The sequence below is a fragment of the Bombina bombina genome, chromosome 1, assembly GCF_027579735.1.
Source record: "Bombina bombina isolate aBomBom1 chromosome 1, aBomBom1.pri, whole genome shotgun sequence".
NCBI classification, from domain to species: Eukaryota; Metazoa; Chordata; class Amphibia; order Anura; family Bombinatoridae; genus Bombina; species Bombina bombina.
In genome coordinates, this window is record NC_069499.1 from 1,248,416,634 (window position 1) to 1,248,434,094 (window position 17,461).

Genomic DNA, 17,461 nt, shown 5'->3' on the forward strand with positions numbered 1-17,461 from the left:
GAGGCAACGTTGTGGGGGGCAGATTAGGGCGTTAATAAATATAATATAGGGGTCGGCGATGTTAGGGCAGCAGATTAGGGGTACATAGGGATAATGTAAGTAGCGGCGGTTTACAGAGCGGCAGATTAGGGGTTAATAATAATATGCAGGGGTCAGCGATAGCGGGGGCGGCAGATTTGGGGTTAATAAGTATAAGGTTAGGGGTGTTTAGACTCGGGGTACATGTTAGAGTGTTAGGTGCAGACGTAGGAAGTGTTACCGCATAGCAAACAATGGGGCTGCGTTAGGAGCTGAACGCGGCTTTTTTGCAGGTGTTAGTTTTTTTTCAGCTCAAACAGCCCCATTGTTTCCTATGGGGGAATCGTGCACGAGCACGTTTTTGAGGCTGGCCGCGTCCGTAAGCAACTCTGGTATCGAGAGTTGAAGCTGCGTTAAAAATGCTCTACGCTCCTTTTTTGGAGCCTAACGCAGCCTTTATGTGGACTCTCAATACCAGAGTTATTTTTATGGTGCGGCCAGAAAAAAAACGGCGTTAGTTTTTCGGGTCGTTACCGACAAAACTCCAAATCTATCCGATAGTTTGCATAGAAAAAAAAAATATTTACAAATTGCTGGCAAGTATTTTAAAATAATTTTCAAAAATAAGCAACATTACTTACATAGCCATACTGGCTGGAGTAGTCTGCTCCACCCCCCTTTTCAGTGTTTAGCTTCAGAAACACAGGCATTGTATTTCAATTGAGTTCACAGCTGCTTATTTGCTTCAAGACATGCTCCAGTACCCCACAAATAATGGTAACCGCAAAGACAATATTGTTAACAGGGGGGCTCATATAGTATCAAGTAAAGAAATAGATGCATACAGGCAGCATTATCTAACAAATTACTTAAGAATGTCGGAATAAGCATATGTAATACACACACACGATTATTGTATTATTTAATAGTAAGATATATAACAAATCTGGACTATATGATCATAGAATTTATACAGCCACCTGAGTAATACACTCAACACAAAAAGCAAAATTACCATTAAATGGAATAAAATCCCAAGGTGGATCCTGCAATTATAACTAAAAACAATCTCTGAGTACCTAGGAAGGAATGAGACAGATATAAATACAATAGCCCAGCTACCCATAAGAATAAGGGTAACTATAGAAAGAAACATTGTGAACAGTGGGTCTTAGGAAGAAAACTATCAGTATCAAGGAATTCTTGCATACCAGTGTTTTTATTTAACTAATGATCTAAGAGTGTATATAAAAATTGGAATATACACAAAAACTCTGAATATAAGTGATACCCAAATCAGGGCATCTGTACACCAACACAATAAAGTAAAGCAAATTTCAAAACACTTAACCACAACTGAGATCTATGTACAAACGTGAATAAAAGTTGATAATCCCTACTGTCACTCAGGCTTAATTCCAACTAATTTTACACCAATACAAGCCTCAAAAAATATATGAGACATCCAAATACAATAAACACCCATTACAAGGCTCTTATCAACCTTATTTGACCAATACAATGGAATACCGATTGATCTAACAAAACTACATATAAAAGTATTAGAGAATCAACCGGTCACTTGAATAATTTGATAATAACCTGAAACATTTGACACCAGCTATTTAGAGATAGAGACATTTTAATTTGTTTGTATTCACCCATTCTTTTTAAAGTGAAAAATAAAAGTTAAATTTTAAAAGGTATCAGTGGCTCTACCCCAGTCTGGGCAGAGAGTGCTACATAGCATTTCTTTCCAGGGATTATATCCCAATCTTTTTGCAAGTTCAGTATCAGATGCTAGCACCACTCCTCAAAGGAATATAAAATATAGATACTAAAACTAAATATAGTATCTTAAATAATTGAAACTAGTGAGGAGCTTGCCTATATAGTGCCCTTGTTATCCTTGTGTGTTGAATATGCTCCAGTAGATAATGACTGTGCAGTTCTGCATTCTACTAAAGCAGAGGCCCATATAGATACAGCCATAGAAGGAAATGTGTGAGGGTAGTTAGAGCTGTACAATGCGGAAACTTAAAAGAAAGGGTTAGTGACAAGGCACTGCAGTATAAATTTGCAGCTTAAGTAATTAAACTACATATTATTAAATTTTGTCTCTATCCCAACCTATTTTATGTCCCTTTAAGTGCCAGTGGAAGGTGCAGGAAGGAAGGAGGGAGGCAGGTGGGCAGCACAGAAGTGGAGGGGGGTGGGGGCTTGGGTGGGCCCTACGCTGCAGAAAATAAAGTATGGAAGGGAGAGAAGTGATGCTACACTACAGAAAAATAAAGAGTGAGGGTGGGGGGCTTAATTTGGTGATCGCAGGGAGAGGGGAGGTGCGGGGGCCACTACATTACAGAAAAATAAATAAAAAAGTACCTAAACTGGGAATTGACAGGCAGCTGCCAGTACCTAAGATGGCAGACACCATTAGGAGGGGGTAGGATTAGAGATCTGTTTGGGAGGGATCAGGGAGGTGAGATGCTAAGTAGGGATTCTACACTGTAGAAAATAAATACATCAAATTAATTTATAAAAAATAAAAAAGCCCTAAAACTTAATACTTGAAGACTGTTTGCCAGTACCTAAGATGATGGTGAGGAGTATGGGAGGAAGAGCTGTTTAGGTGAGATCAGTGAGGTGTCAGGTGGGAGGGTAATTCTTACACTAGAATACTAGAACCCTTGCCAGCTAACTAATTAACCTCTTTACTGCCAGGAATTTCAGAAGTGTTGTGCGCAGCAGCAATTTGCGGCCTTCTAGTTACCATAAAACAATGACAGCCATGCATGTTTGCTATTTCAGAACAAAGGGGATTACAGAGAAGCTTTTACCTCCATTTGTGTTATAACTGCTCAAGATGTATGTAAATAAGTTCAATGAGAAACACAAAGTTTGTAAAAAAGTTAACATTTTTTTTATATGATCACATTTGGTGGCAAAACAGTGGCATGAAATATACCAAAAGGGGCCTAGTTCAAAACATTGGACTGTCGAGTAACCAAAATTCACATTGTTTAAATGGAGTGATAGCAAAAATGCTAAAAAAAAATATCTGGAATTTCCTGTAGTGAAGGGGTTAAAGAAAAAAAAATCCACAGCTATATTTTGATTTAATTCAATACCATAAGCAACAATCTTAAAATTGTTAGGGAAGCTGACAGTGATATATTACCATGCTTCTCTATAAGAATATACAATCAATTTTAGTAATTGGGCAACATGATGGTTAATGAAATGTGTTTTAAGGTTAGTGGTCATTATTATTAAGTATTAATTGTTTTCGTTCATTCAGGTAAACACTATACTACATACTTTTGGCTCCATTTATCAGAGGAGTTAAAATTCCCCAAACTTGCTTGTCTAGGGTGGTTGAATAGTTGTGCAAGAGGAAGGGGATGGAGCTTTATATAATTGCTTTTGCAGCCAATGCAGGCAGCAGACAAAGCTGAGGACTGGTTTCCTAGGTTGAAGCCTTGTTCTCCATTCTATTGATAAATGGTGCGCTTTAATGTAAACCTCCTCTCTATCATCTTTCTTTCTCTACATATACATATGTGTATATCTATCTATCTATCTATCTCTATATATATATATATATATATATATATATATATATATATATATATATATATATATATATATATATATATATATATATATATATATATATATACAGTTGTGCTCATAAGTTTACATACCCTGGCAGAATTTATGATTTCTTTTCCATTTTTCTGAGAATATGAATGATAACACAAAAACTTTTCTTTCACTCATGGTTAGTGTTTGGCTTAAGCAATTTATTATTAATCAACTGTGTTTACTCTTTTTAAATCATAATGACAAAAGAAACTACCCAAATGACCCTGATCAAAAGTTTACATACCCTGTTGATTTTGGCCTGATAACATGCACTCAAGTTAACACAAAGGAGTTTGAATGGCTATTCAAGTTAACCATCCTCATCTGTGATCTGTTTTCTTGTAATTAGTCTGTTTGTATAAAAGTTCAATGAGTTTCTGGACTCCTGACAGACCCTTGCATCTTTCATCCAGTGCTGCACTGATGTTTCTAGATTCTGAGTCATGGGGAAAGCAAAAGTATTGTCAAAGGATCTGTGGGAAAAGGTAGTTGAACTGTACATTGTACTTGTTTCTCTGCATAAATGCTAGAGTAGATTTTGACAAGTGTTTTGGGTCGTTGTCTTGTTATAGCCAACTTCAGCGTAACTTCAATTTTGTGACTGATTCCTCAACATTATTCTCAAGTATCTGCTGATATTGAGTGGAATACATGCAACCCTCAACTTTAACAATATTCCCAGTGCCGGCACTGGCCACACAACCCCACAGCATGATGGAACATCCACCAAATTTTACTGTGGGTAGCAAGTGTTTGTCTTGGAACGCTGTTTTATTTTGCCGCCATACATAACGCCCCTTGTTATGACCAAATAACTCAATCTTTGTTTCATCAGTCCACAGCACCTTCTTCCAAAATGAAGCTGGCTTGTTCAAATGTGCGTTTGCATACCTCAAGCGACTCTGTTTGTGGCATGTGTGCAATACTCTCCCATACAGCTTCTCCTTGTGCAAAGTGTGCTGAATTGTTGAACGGTGCACAGTGACACCATCTGCATCAAGATGATGTTGTAGGTCTTTGGAGGTGGTCTGTGGGCTGTTTTTGACAGTTTTCACCATCCTTTGACTTTGCCTCTCCGATATTTTACTTGGCCTGCCACTTCTGGCCTTAACAAAACTGTACCTGTGGTCTTCCATTTCCTCACTATGTTCCTCACAGTGGACATTAAGAGCTTAAAGCTCTGCAATAGATTTTTGTATCCTTCCCCTAAACCATATTGTTGAACAATCTTTGTTTTCAGGTCATTTGAGAGTTGTTTTGAGGCCCCCATGTTGCCACTGTTCAGAGGAGAGTTAAAGAGAACAATAACTTGCAATTGGCAACCTTAAAGGGACAGTCTAGTCAAAATTAAACTTTCATGATTCAGATAGGGCATGCAATTTTAAACAACTTTCCAATTTACTTCTATTATCTAATTTGCTCAATTCTTTAGATATCCTTTGTTGAAGAAATAGCAATGCACATGTGTGAGCCAATCACACAAGGCCTCTATGTGCAGCAATCAATCAGCAGCTACTGAGCATATCTAGATATGCTTTTCAGCAAGTCATATCAAGAGAATGAAGCAAATTAGATAATAGAAGTAAATTAGAACGTTGTTTAAAATGACATGCTCTTTCTAAATCATAAAAGAAAAAAATTGGGTTTCATGTCCCTTTAAATACCTTTTCTCATGATTGGATGCACCTGTCTATGAAGTTCAAGGCTAAATGGGCTCACCAAACCAATTGTGTGTTCCAATTAATCAGTGATAGGTAGTTACAGGTTTTCAGATCAACAAAATGACAAGGGTGCCCAAATTGATGCACCTGTCTTCATTTTGATGCATATTGCACATTTTCTGTTAATCCAATAAACCTCATTTCACTACTGAAATGTTACTGTGTCCTTCAGTTATTTGATAGATCAAAATGAAATTGCTGATCCAAACACCCAATTATTTATAAATGAAAATAATGGAAATTGTCAGGGATTGCCTAAACTTTTTTGAGAAATAAAAAATAGATCATGTAGTTAATTTACGGTTATGCACATTCAAGATATTAGTACATGACATCCTTCTGCTATCAGTCTGTGTTCATGCTATGTTGTGCACAAATTAATTGATATGCTATCTCTACCTTTTGGTAGATATCAGACAATTAGTTACGATAGGAACACAATTATTTCTCATATCTTTTACTCACCACTATAATAATTAAGAATTGTACTCCAGATGCATCTCTTTTTGCTATTTTAATCACATAAATTACAGGCAAAATATTGCTTTAATATGTCATCACATAGCTTGATTAAAAATTAGCGCGATGGAATCAGTGTTTAATTTAGCTGCTGTGCTTCAGTGCTTATTACCGAATCGGGATTTCCTATCAAAATTACAACTACATGAGTTCAATTTTAGCAACACATGATCTTTATTTATGTGTAGATTTTAAATGATGTTCTACTGGAAAATTGCTTCTAATGTATCTGCTAAAATCCATGTACAAAAAGGTTTAATAAATAAATAAATTGATACTTATAGGCTGACCATATTGCCGCTTTAAAAAGGGACACATATGAAAAATACATATGTCAGGGCTATTTTCAGGTCTGTTTAAAGAAATGGTTTTGTAAAAGAACCCTCACATTTGTATTTTTCATATGTGTTCCTTCTTAAAGCGGCAATATGGTCAGCCTATTGATACAGTGATCATGTAAATAGGCTGAAAAAGGCTGAAATTTTTACATTTGTTTTCATTAATGTAAATGTTCCTTTGCTACAGGTGAAAAAGTGCACCTGTAGCACAATGCTTACCTTTAGCGTGCTGGAGCGCTGTGCTAATGCTGCCACTTCTGCACAAAGTTCCGGGCCGTGCTGATAGGTGGCTTAGTACGACGGATCCTAAGGCCTGCATTATAGGACCTTCTCCTTTATTGCAGGCTCTAGGATTCACTGTGCTAATCTTCCTATTAGTTCGGCCTGTGGCTTTGTGCAGAAATGACAGCATTAGCACTGCTCTCCAGCACTCTAGGGTTTTTTTAACACCTAAAAGTAATTTAAAGGAAATGAATTCATTCTTACGAATTTCATGAGTATTTCTTTGTTTTCCTCAAATTTACTTTCATTCTTTCAGATTTGTTTTGTTATTTAGTTAAAATTTAATCATTTTACTTTTTAGTTTACTTTTTAAATTTTCTATAGATTTTTTTTGCGCTTGTTATTACCTTTATCTCAACTTGAGCAATTGTTGGCTTCATTATCAGTGTTTTTTCAGTCCAATGGGATAGTGTCTGTTTGAATTGAATTATTAATGGGTAAACCAAAATCTATAAACTGAGGCTCTTTCAGCTCTTTTTTCTGTCTCAAAAGGCCATTTTTCCTATTAATGCAATCACAATAGCTCTTTTTTCAGCTTTGTTATATACTTGCGATCATGTTTTCCAATCCCCACCAGAAGCCCTATTATTACTATGGAAATAAAAAAGTTCTCGTGATAAGAATACATTTTCTTTCATGTAATTAGCAAGAGTCCATGAGCTAGTGACGTATGGGATTTACATTCCTACCAGGAGGGGCAAAGTTTCCCAAACCTCAAAATGCCTATAAATACACCCCTCACCACACCCACAAATCAGTTTTACAAACTTTGCCTCCTATGGAGGTGGTGAAGTAAGTTTGTGCTAGATTCTATGTTGATATGCGCTCCGCAGCAGGTTGGAGCCCGGTTTTCCTCTCAGTGTGCAGTGAATGTCAGAGGGATGTGAAGAGAGTATTGCCTATTTGAATTCAATGATCTCCTTCTACGGGGTCTTTTTCATAGGTTCTCTGTTATCGGTCGTAGAGATTAATCTCTTACCACCCTTTTCAGATCGACGATATACTCTTATATATACCATTACCTCTACTGATTCTCGTTTCAGTACTGGTTTGGCTTTCTACTACATGTAGATGAGTGTCCTGGGGTAAGTAAGTCTTATTTTCTGTGACACTCTAAGCTATGGTTGGGCACTTTTATATAAAGTTCTAAATATATGTGTTCAAACATTTATTTGCCTTGATTCAGGATGTTCAACGTTCCTTATTTCAGACAGTCAGTTTCATATTTGGGATAATGCATATGAATAAATCAATTTTTTTCTTACCTTAAAATTTGACTTTTTCCCTGTGGGCTGTTAGGCTCACGGGGGCTGAAAATGCTTCATTTTATTGCGTCATTCTTGACGCAGACTTTTTTGGCGCAAAATTTTTTTCTTTGTTTCCGGCGTCATACGTGTCGCCGGAAGTTGCATAATTTTTGACGTTTTTTTGCGCCAAAAGTGTTGGCGTTCCGTATGTGGCGTCATTTTTGGCGCCAAAAGCATTTAGGCGCCAAATAATGTGGGCGTCTTTTTTGGCGCTAAAAATATGGGCGTCACTATTGTCTCCACATTATTTAAGTCTCTTTGTTTATTGCTTCTGGTTGCTAGAAGCTTGTTCACTGGCATTTTTTTCCCATTCCTGTCATTTAAGGAATTTGATCAATTTTGCTTTATATGTTGTTTTTTCTATTACATATTGCAAGATGTCCCATATTGACCCTGAGTCAGAAGATACTTCTGGAAAATTGCTGCCTAGTGCTGGATCTACCAAAGTTAAGTGTATTTGCTGTAAACTTGTGGTATCTGTTCCTCCAGCTGTTGTTTGTAATGATTGTCATGACAAACTTGTTAATGCAGATAATATTTCCTTTAGTAATGTTACATTACCTGTTGTTGTTCCATCAACATCTAATACTCAGAGTGTTCCTGTTAACATAAGAGATTTTGTTTCTAAATCCATTAAGAAGGCTATGTCTTTTATTCCTCCTTCTAGTAAACGTAAAAGGTCTTTTAAAACTTCTCATTTTTCAGATGAATTTTTAAATGAACATCATCATTCTGATTCTGATAATGATTCCTCTGGTTCAGAGGATTCTGTTTCAGAGGTTGATGCTGATAAATCTTCATATTTATTCAAAATGGAATTTATTTGTTCTTTACTTAAAGAAGTCTTAATTGCATTAGAAATAGAGGATTCTGGTCCTCTTGATACTAAATCTAAACGTTTAAATAAGGTTTTTAAATCTCCTGTAGTTATTCCAGAAGTTTTTCCTGTCCCTGATGCTATTTCTGAAGTAATTTCCAGGGAATGGAATAATTTGGGTAATTCATTTACTCCTTCTAAACGTTTTAAGCAATTATATCCTGTGCCATCTGACAGATTAGAGTTTTGGGACAAAATCCCTAGGGTTGATGGGGCTATCTCTACTCTTGCTAAACGTACTACTATTCCTACGGCAGATAGTACTTCCTTTAAGGATCCTTTAGATAGGAAAATTGAATCCTTTCTAAGAAAAGCTTACTTATGTTCAGGTAATCTTCTTAGACCTGCTATATCTTTAGCGGATGTTGCTGCAGCTTCAACTTTTTGGTTAGAAGCTTTAGCGCAACAAGTAACAGATCATAATTCTCATAGCATTGTTAATCTTCTTCAACATGCTAATAACTTTATTTGTGATGCCATCTTTGATATCATTAGGGTTGATGTCAGGTATATGTCTCTAGCCATTTTAGCTAGAAGAGCTTTATGGCTTAAAACTTGGAATGCTGATATGTCTTCTAAGTCAACTTTGCTTTCCCTTTCTTTCCAGGGTAATAAATTATTTGGTTCACAGTTGGATTCTATTATCTCAACTGTTACTGGAGGGAAAGGAACTTTTTTACCACAGGATAAAAAATCTAAAGGTAAATTTAGGTCTAATAATCGTTTTCGTTCCTTTCGTCACAATAAGGAACAAAAGCCTGATCCTTCACACACAGGAGCGGTATCAGTTTGGAAACCATCTCCAGTCTGGAATAAATCCAAGCCTTTTAGAAAACCAAAGCCAGCTCCAAAGTCCACATGAAGGTGCGGCCCTCATTCCAGCCCAGCTGGTAGGGGGCAGATTACGATTTTTCAAAGAAATTTGGATCAATTCGATTCACAATCTTTGGATTCAGAATATTGTTTCACAAGGATACAGAATAGGCTTCAAGATAAGGCCTCCTGCAAAAAGATTTTTTCTTTCCCGTGTCCCAATAAATTCGGTGAAGGCTCAAGAATTTCTGAAATGTGTTTCAGATCTAGAGTTGGCTGGAGTAATTATGCCAGTTCCAGTTCTGGAACAGGGACTGGGGTTTTATTCAAATCTCTTCATTGTACCAAAGAAGGAGAATTCCTTCAGACCAGTTCTGGATTTAAAAATATTGAATCGTTATGTAAGGATACCAACATTTCAAAATGGTAACTATAAGGACTATCCTGCCTTTTGTTCAGCAAGGGCATTATATGTCCACAATAGATTTACAGGATGCATATCTGCATATTCCGATTCATCCAGATCACTTTCAGTTTCTGAGATTCTCTTTCCTAGACAAGCATTACCAGTTTGTGGCTCTGCCGTTTGGCCTAGCAACAGCTCCAAGGATTTTTACAAAGGTTCTCGGTGCCCTTCTGTCTGTAATCAGAGAACAGGGTATTGTGGTATTTTCTTATTTGGACGATATCTTGGTACTTGCTCAGTCTTCACATTTAGCAGAATCTCATACAAATCGACTTGTATTGTTTCTTCGAGATCATGGTTGGAGGATCAATTTACCGAAAAGTTCATTGATTCCTCAGACAAGGGTAACCTTTTTAGGTTTCCAGATAGATTCAGTGTCCATGACTCTGTCACTATCGGACAAGAGACGTCTAAAATTGATTTCAGCTTGTCGAAACCTTCAGTCTCAATCATTCCCTTCGGTAGCCTTATGCATGGAAATTCTAGGTCTTATGACTGCTGCATCGGACGCGATCCCCTTTGCTCGTTTTCACATGCGACCTCTTCAGCGCTGTATGCTCAACCAATGGTGCAGGGATTACACAAAGATATCTCAATTGATATCTTTAAAACCGATTGTACGACACTCTCTGACGTGGTGGACAGATCACCATCGTTTAGTTCAGGGGGCTTCTTTTGTTCTTCCGACCTGGACTGTGATTTCAACAGATGCAAGTCTGACAGGTTGGGGAGCTGTTTGGGGGTCTCTGACAGCACAAGGGGTTTGGGAATCTCAGGAGGTGAGATTACCAATCAATATTTTGGACAGACAATGTCACAACTGTGGCATATATCAATCATCAAGGAGGGACTCACAGTCCTCTGGCTATGAAAGAAGTATCTTGAATACTGGTATGGGCGGAATCCAGCTCCTGTCTAATTTCTGCAGTTCATATCCCAGGTATAGACAATTGGGAAGCGGATTATCTCAGTCGCCAAACGTTACATCCGGGCGAATGGTCTCTTCACCCAGAGGTATTTCTTCAGATTGTTCAATGGTGGGGACTTCCAGAAATAGATCTGATGGCTTCTCATCTAAACAAGAAACTTCCCAGGTATCTGTCCAGATCCAGGGATCCTCAGGCGGAAGCAGTGGATGCATTGTCACTTCCTTGGAAGTATCATCCTGCCTATATCTTTCCGCCTCTAGTTCTTCTTCCAAGAGTAATCTCCAAGATGCTTGTTTGTTCTGCTGGTGGCTCCAGCATGGCCTCACAGGTTTTGGTATGCGGATCTTGTCCGGATGGCCTCTTGTCAACCATGGACTCTTCCGTTAAGACCAGACCTTCTGTCACAAGGTCCTTTTTTCCATGAGGATCTCAAATCCTTAAATTTGAAGGTATGGAGATTGAACGCTTGATTCTTAGTCAAAGAGGTTTCTCTGACTCTGTGATTAATACTATGTTACAGGCTCGTAAATCTGTATCTAGGAAGATATATTATCGAGTCTGGAAGACTTACATTTCTTGGTGTCTTTCTCATCATTTTTCCTGGCATTCTTTTAGAATTCCGAGAATTTTACAGTTTCTTCAGGATGGTTTGGATAAAGGTTTGTCTGCAAGTTCCTTGAAAGGACAAATCTCTGCTCTTTCTGTTCTTTTTCACAAAAAGATTGCTAATCTTCCTGATATTCATTGTTTTGTACAAGCTTTGGTTCGTATAAAACCTGTTATTAAGTCAATTTCTCCTCCTTGGAGTTTGAATTTGGTTCTGGGGGCTCTTCAAGCTCCTCGGTTTGAACCTATGCATTCACTGGACATTGAGTTGCTTTCTTGGAAGGTTTTGTTTCTTTTGGCCATCTCTTCTGCTAGAAGAGTTTCTGAATTATCTGCTCTTTCTTGTGAGTCTCCTTTTCTGATTTTTCATCAGGATAAGGTGGTGTTGCGAACTTCTTTTAAATTTTTACCTAAGGTTGTGAATTCTAACAACATTAGTAGAGAAATTGTGGTTCCTTCAATGTGTCCTAATCCTAAGAATTCTAAGGAGAGATCATTGCATTCTTTGGATGTAGTTAGAGCTTTGAAATATTATGTTGAAGCTACTAAGAATTTCCGAAAGTCTTCTAGTCTATTTGTTATCTTTTCTGGTTCTAGGAAAGGTCAGAAGGCCTCTGCCATTTCTTTGGCATCTTGGTTGAAATCTTTAATTCATCATGCTTATGTCGAGTCGGGTAAAACTCCGCCTCAAAGGATTACAGCTCATTCTACTAGGTCAGTTTCTACTTCCTGGGCGTTTAGGAATGAAGCTTCGGTTGATCAGATTTGCAAAGCAGCAACTTGGTCTTCTTTGCATACTTTTACTAAATTCTACCATTTTGATGTGCTTTCTTCTTCTGAAGCAGTTTTTGGTAGAAAAGTACTTCAGGCAGCTGTTTCAGTTTGATTCTTCTGCTTATAATTTCAGTTTTTTTCATTATAAGATTTAAACTTTATTTTGGTTGTGGATTATTTTCAGCGGAATTGGCTGTCTTTATTTTATCCCTCCCTCTCTAGTGACTCTTGCGTGGAAGATCCACATCTTGGGTAGTCATTATCCCATACGTCACTAGCTCATGGACTCTTGCTAATTACATGAAAGAAAACATAATTTATGTAAGAACTTACCTGATAAATTCATTTCTTTCATATTAGCAAGAGTCCATGAGGGTTACCCTTTTTTGTGGTGGTTATGATTTTTTTGTATAAAGCACAATTATTCCAATTCCTTATTTTTTTATGCTTTCGCACTTTTGTCTTATCACCCCACTTCTTGGCTATGCGTTAAACTGATTTGTGGGTGTGGTGAGGGGTGTATTTATAGGCATTTTGAGGTTTGGGAAACTTTGCCCCTCCTGGTAGGAATGTATATCCCATACGTCACTAGCTCATGGACTCTTGCTAATATGAAAGAAATGAATTTATCAGGTAAGTTCTTACATAAATTATGTTTTTTGAGATTTTTTGGAAACCGGTTTTGACTTTTCAAATTCAATACCTTAAAGGGACACTAAACCCAATTTTTTTCTTTTATGATTCAGATAGAGCACACAATTTTAAGCAACTTTCTAATTTACTTCTATTACCAATTTTTTTTTCATTCTCTTGCTTTCTTTATTTGAAAAAGAAGGCATCTAAGCTAAGGATCCAGACAATTTTTGCTTCAGTACACTGGACAGCACTTGGTTATTGGTGCTGTCCAGTCAGCAAGGACAACTCAGGTTGTGAACCAAAATTGGGTTGGCTTCTAAACTTACATTCTTGCTTTTTAAATAAAGATATCAAGAGAATGAAGAAAACATGATAATAGGAGAAAATTAGAAAGTTGCATAAAATTGCATGCTCTATCTGAATCATGAAAGAAAAAAATTCTGTTTCATTAAAACTCTTTTCATCACTATTTTATAGGCATCTACAGTGGACAGGGCAAACAGTTACATGTGTATATGTGTTGAGTATGTGATATCCTGTACAGCTAAGGGGATCTGCAGGAAAAGTCACATAATGGGCTCCATGTACTAAAGCGTCAATTTGCTTGCCGACAGTGTGTCTGATCTACTTGCTAGAACTCGCAGTAAGCAAAACGATGCCCGCTCGCCATATATACTAAAAAACAGCTTGAAAATTGTTGCATCTAATCCGCATCGAGCACAGTCAAATGATTCATACATCTGACGCCTCGCTAGTAGTGAATGTACTATTGTCTTCTTACGACTTGTCAGTCATGTTTGTCCCACGTGACTGTAAGGTGTCAGAAACATCACATTGGTCGTGGGAAGTTATTTCAGCACTATATAAAGTCCACTTTATCTAATTATTCAGACAGAAAATTTATTGTACATGAAGCAATTCAAGCTGATATATTTATTTTTAAAAAATTAAGTATGGCAACTTCAGGATCTGATTCACAGACAACCAAATCCAAGAATCCACACTTCTCACACCAGAAGAACCTGGTTCTTGTTGATATGGTACTGGACTCATGATTATTTATTTGATTGTTGTGCGAAGCAAACTTCCAGTCACCGGAAAAAGAGTATCTGACATTAAGAGCAGAGACTAGTGCAGCGTTTAGGCCCCGAAGTTATCATCGGGATTACAGACGACTGTGATAGCGACCTAAGAGGTATAATTTTTAAAAAATCTATTTTTTACACTCATAATAACACTAATATATATATATATATATATATATATATATATATATATATATATATATATATATATATATATATATATATATTGCATATAAAAGTTATAAGTGCTCAAAGATATAAGGTCTCAGGTGTTAAGGAAGAAAAAGGCATGCAATGGGCTTTGACATAGAGATACATACATAAATATGTCTAAAAGTGACAGTTTACTCCAGTATTTTTGTTGTTTCAAAAGATAGATAATGTCTTTATTACCCATGAAGGTATATATATATATATATATATATATATATATATATATATATATATATGTATTTAAAAATAAAAATAATATTATCCTGTAAGTGAAAAACAATGGAATGTGAAATATATACAGTAAAACACATATAAACACACAGATACATATAAACACATATATATATGTTGCACATGAAATATCATATTTATGCAATATTCATGCTTCACATAGGGCAATATGTTTTAAGTATTTTTAAATATTTATTCCTATATATATTTTTTTACATCTATACCTATATATAACTATATATAAATATATATATATGTTTAGATATATTTTTACCAAAAAAATCAGATATAAATAGAAATATGTGTTTATAAATAAATAGAACATATTCTATATTCTTCTATGAAAAGAAAATTGGAATTTGAAATATTAATATTTCTTGTAAAGTTAGTGCACTTGGTTAAACACAATCAAGTTGAGCAACTTATTAGATGTTAGGTTTATTTAGCGCATGAGCAAAAGCGATAAATATCACTCCCCTCATAATCTAGCCCCATGCAGGGTTCTTGATGTGAAGAAGAGACACCTATATTACAATAAAGGGAAAACAAAAATCCCAAAGATTTTGCATAATTTTCCTCCATGATTTTTCTCCATTCCGACAAGCTTTTGAATATCAGACCCTGGAAGAAAACTCTATGGACTCCCATGTACTAAGCGGCGGGCGGACAGCTTCTCAACTCTTGAAGCTGTCTGCCTGCCTTTGCTTCACACAGGCAGCAGATCTGTTATTCTGCTTGCCGTATGTATAATTACACACTCATCGGAGTGTGTAATGGCCGCCCCTTCATTCGCGTGACCAATCATGCGACTGAAGGGGCTGTCAATCACCAAGAGCGAGCTCTCTTTGATTTTCCCTCGCCACCTCAGTGGTGGCGTAGGGTGTAAGAAGCAGCGGTCATGAGAGTCGCATATGCGAACCTGCCCTGCAAGGGCTCCGGAGCAGCTTTCGCTGCTTCCTACATGGAGCCCTATGATAGGGACATTCTCAGGACTTTAATGCACCTCTGTGTTAAATAGAATGAGAGAGAGGCAGATAATAGTATTTAATTTTATGTTTCTGTAAGTCAACTGTTTTTTAAACACTATAAGGATATACATTTAGATAGCAGGGCAGATAATATAAAATACCTTTGTTCAAATAATGGTGATGTCCTACCTATGCCAAGTCTTTAATTCCAAAACACATTTAAACAAATAAATAAATAAGTAAAAGAGTATAGTGCATCAGACACTATCAACTGAGCCTGGAAATAATGCATTTAGAATTAAAGACAGCAATTTAATTAAATGCATGGAAGCTCAACTTTTTATGATCACATTTCAAACACACTATTGTGTTTTCATCCATTCTATCTCATGACTTTTTTAATAATATATCAAGATCCAAGAATGTATTGGATTCATATTACAAATTCAATTAGTCCAATCAAAAGTGAAAAATAATTTATTTTTCATTAAAGAAACTAGACGCTGTGCTGAGATGGAAATGTTAGTAACAATAGAATACAGTCAGGGTTCTCTGCTTCACTGATTTAAATTGATGAGGTGTCACCGGTACGAACATTTATAACAACTCATCATATCCACTTTTGTTCCTATGCAGTTTAAGTAATTTGTTGCCATGAAAAATAAAATATATTTTGTTTAAAGTTTAATTCACTTGCAAATGTTCTAACCAATTAAGGCCAAATAAAGTTTTACCTCTCAGCTGCAAAACATGGCATAGTCTTTGTCAGAAAAGGGCTTAAAATGATTGTTATATTTAAAGGGATAATAAACACCTTATAATTGCAAGACATTTCTGTTGTGTTGCTTTAGAATTACATACCAGCCAAGTCTAAGCATTTGTAAAATAAACCAACATTCTTTTTACTGCAATTGTTTAGCAATAGCCAAACTCCACCCGCTATTTACCCGATTTGAATTAACCAATCTACACTTTAGTCTGCAGTCAACAAAGCTAATCACTGTTGTAAAGTTAGTATAAAGAGAATTATTTTGCAGTTGTTAAAGCAAATTAGGGACCGATAGGTAGCAGTTAGGGATGGGCGAATGTTTTGCAACCTTTGAAAAATGAAACGAATTTTAACATATTTGTTCGTTCTAATAGAATTTTGAATGTTTACATAACATTCGATTTTCAAATGTTCGGTTTCAAATGTTACGATTACATTTAAAAATATTCATTTTGAAAAATTTGAATTTATATTTGTAATAGTATTTCTAATGCTTTCTTTAAATGTAATATTTGAATTATGCAATATTCTATATAGAAACATTCAAAATGATATATTTGTATCTATTATGTATCAGTTTACTAGATTCCCTCCCTACCACATGAACTATTGAACTTCTGAATAGTATTTGTTAAATAGAATGTTAAATTCGAAATTTCAAATGTGGACATTTGATATAGTAATAAACATTTGAATTCGAAAGTGACATTCGAAAACTGTAAATAACATTCGATTATAGAATTTTTAAGAATATTCGTTCTTATCAACATTCAGATTTATAATTCGAATTTCGGTAATAACATTCGTTCTAACATTCAAATTCGGAAATTTACACAGTCGCCCATCCCTAGTAGCAGGGTTATAGCATTGATAAGTCAGCAAGGTGGATTTCAAAATCTGAGAGTTAGAAATTTCTCTTTTTTGAGAGCTAAATTACATGAAAAGGGAGCAAAATAAATAATGAAAATATTTAGCAAAGTTGTTTTATTTCATACAACTAAATATTTTATTTTAAAAAATCTCAAGGTTTTTACTGTCCCTTTAAAGGTTTTAAAGATATTAAAGATGTTCCAGAATTACTACTGTTAAGGGTGAATAACAAATATGTCTTAGGTATAGCTATGAAAAAAATGGGGCAAGCAGTGCAGGGAAAAGATATAAGCATATTAAATTTCCAGATGTATGGACATGGCTAATAATTAAATAGCAATACAGAGCAGACAATGTTTTTTATTGGGTGCAAGGGTGCTGGGCAGATCCTTTT

General features: G+C 36.0%; 1 protein-coding gene across 1 annotated transcript in view; it reads left to right on the top strand.

The window, feature by feature from the left end:
- The window catches only part of CDH13 (cadherin 13), a 1,791,933-nt gene that overhangs the window by 1,600,042 nt on the left and 174,430 nt on the right, over positions 1-17,461 (top strand). The gene's annotated exons all lie outside the window — the stretch shown is intronic.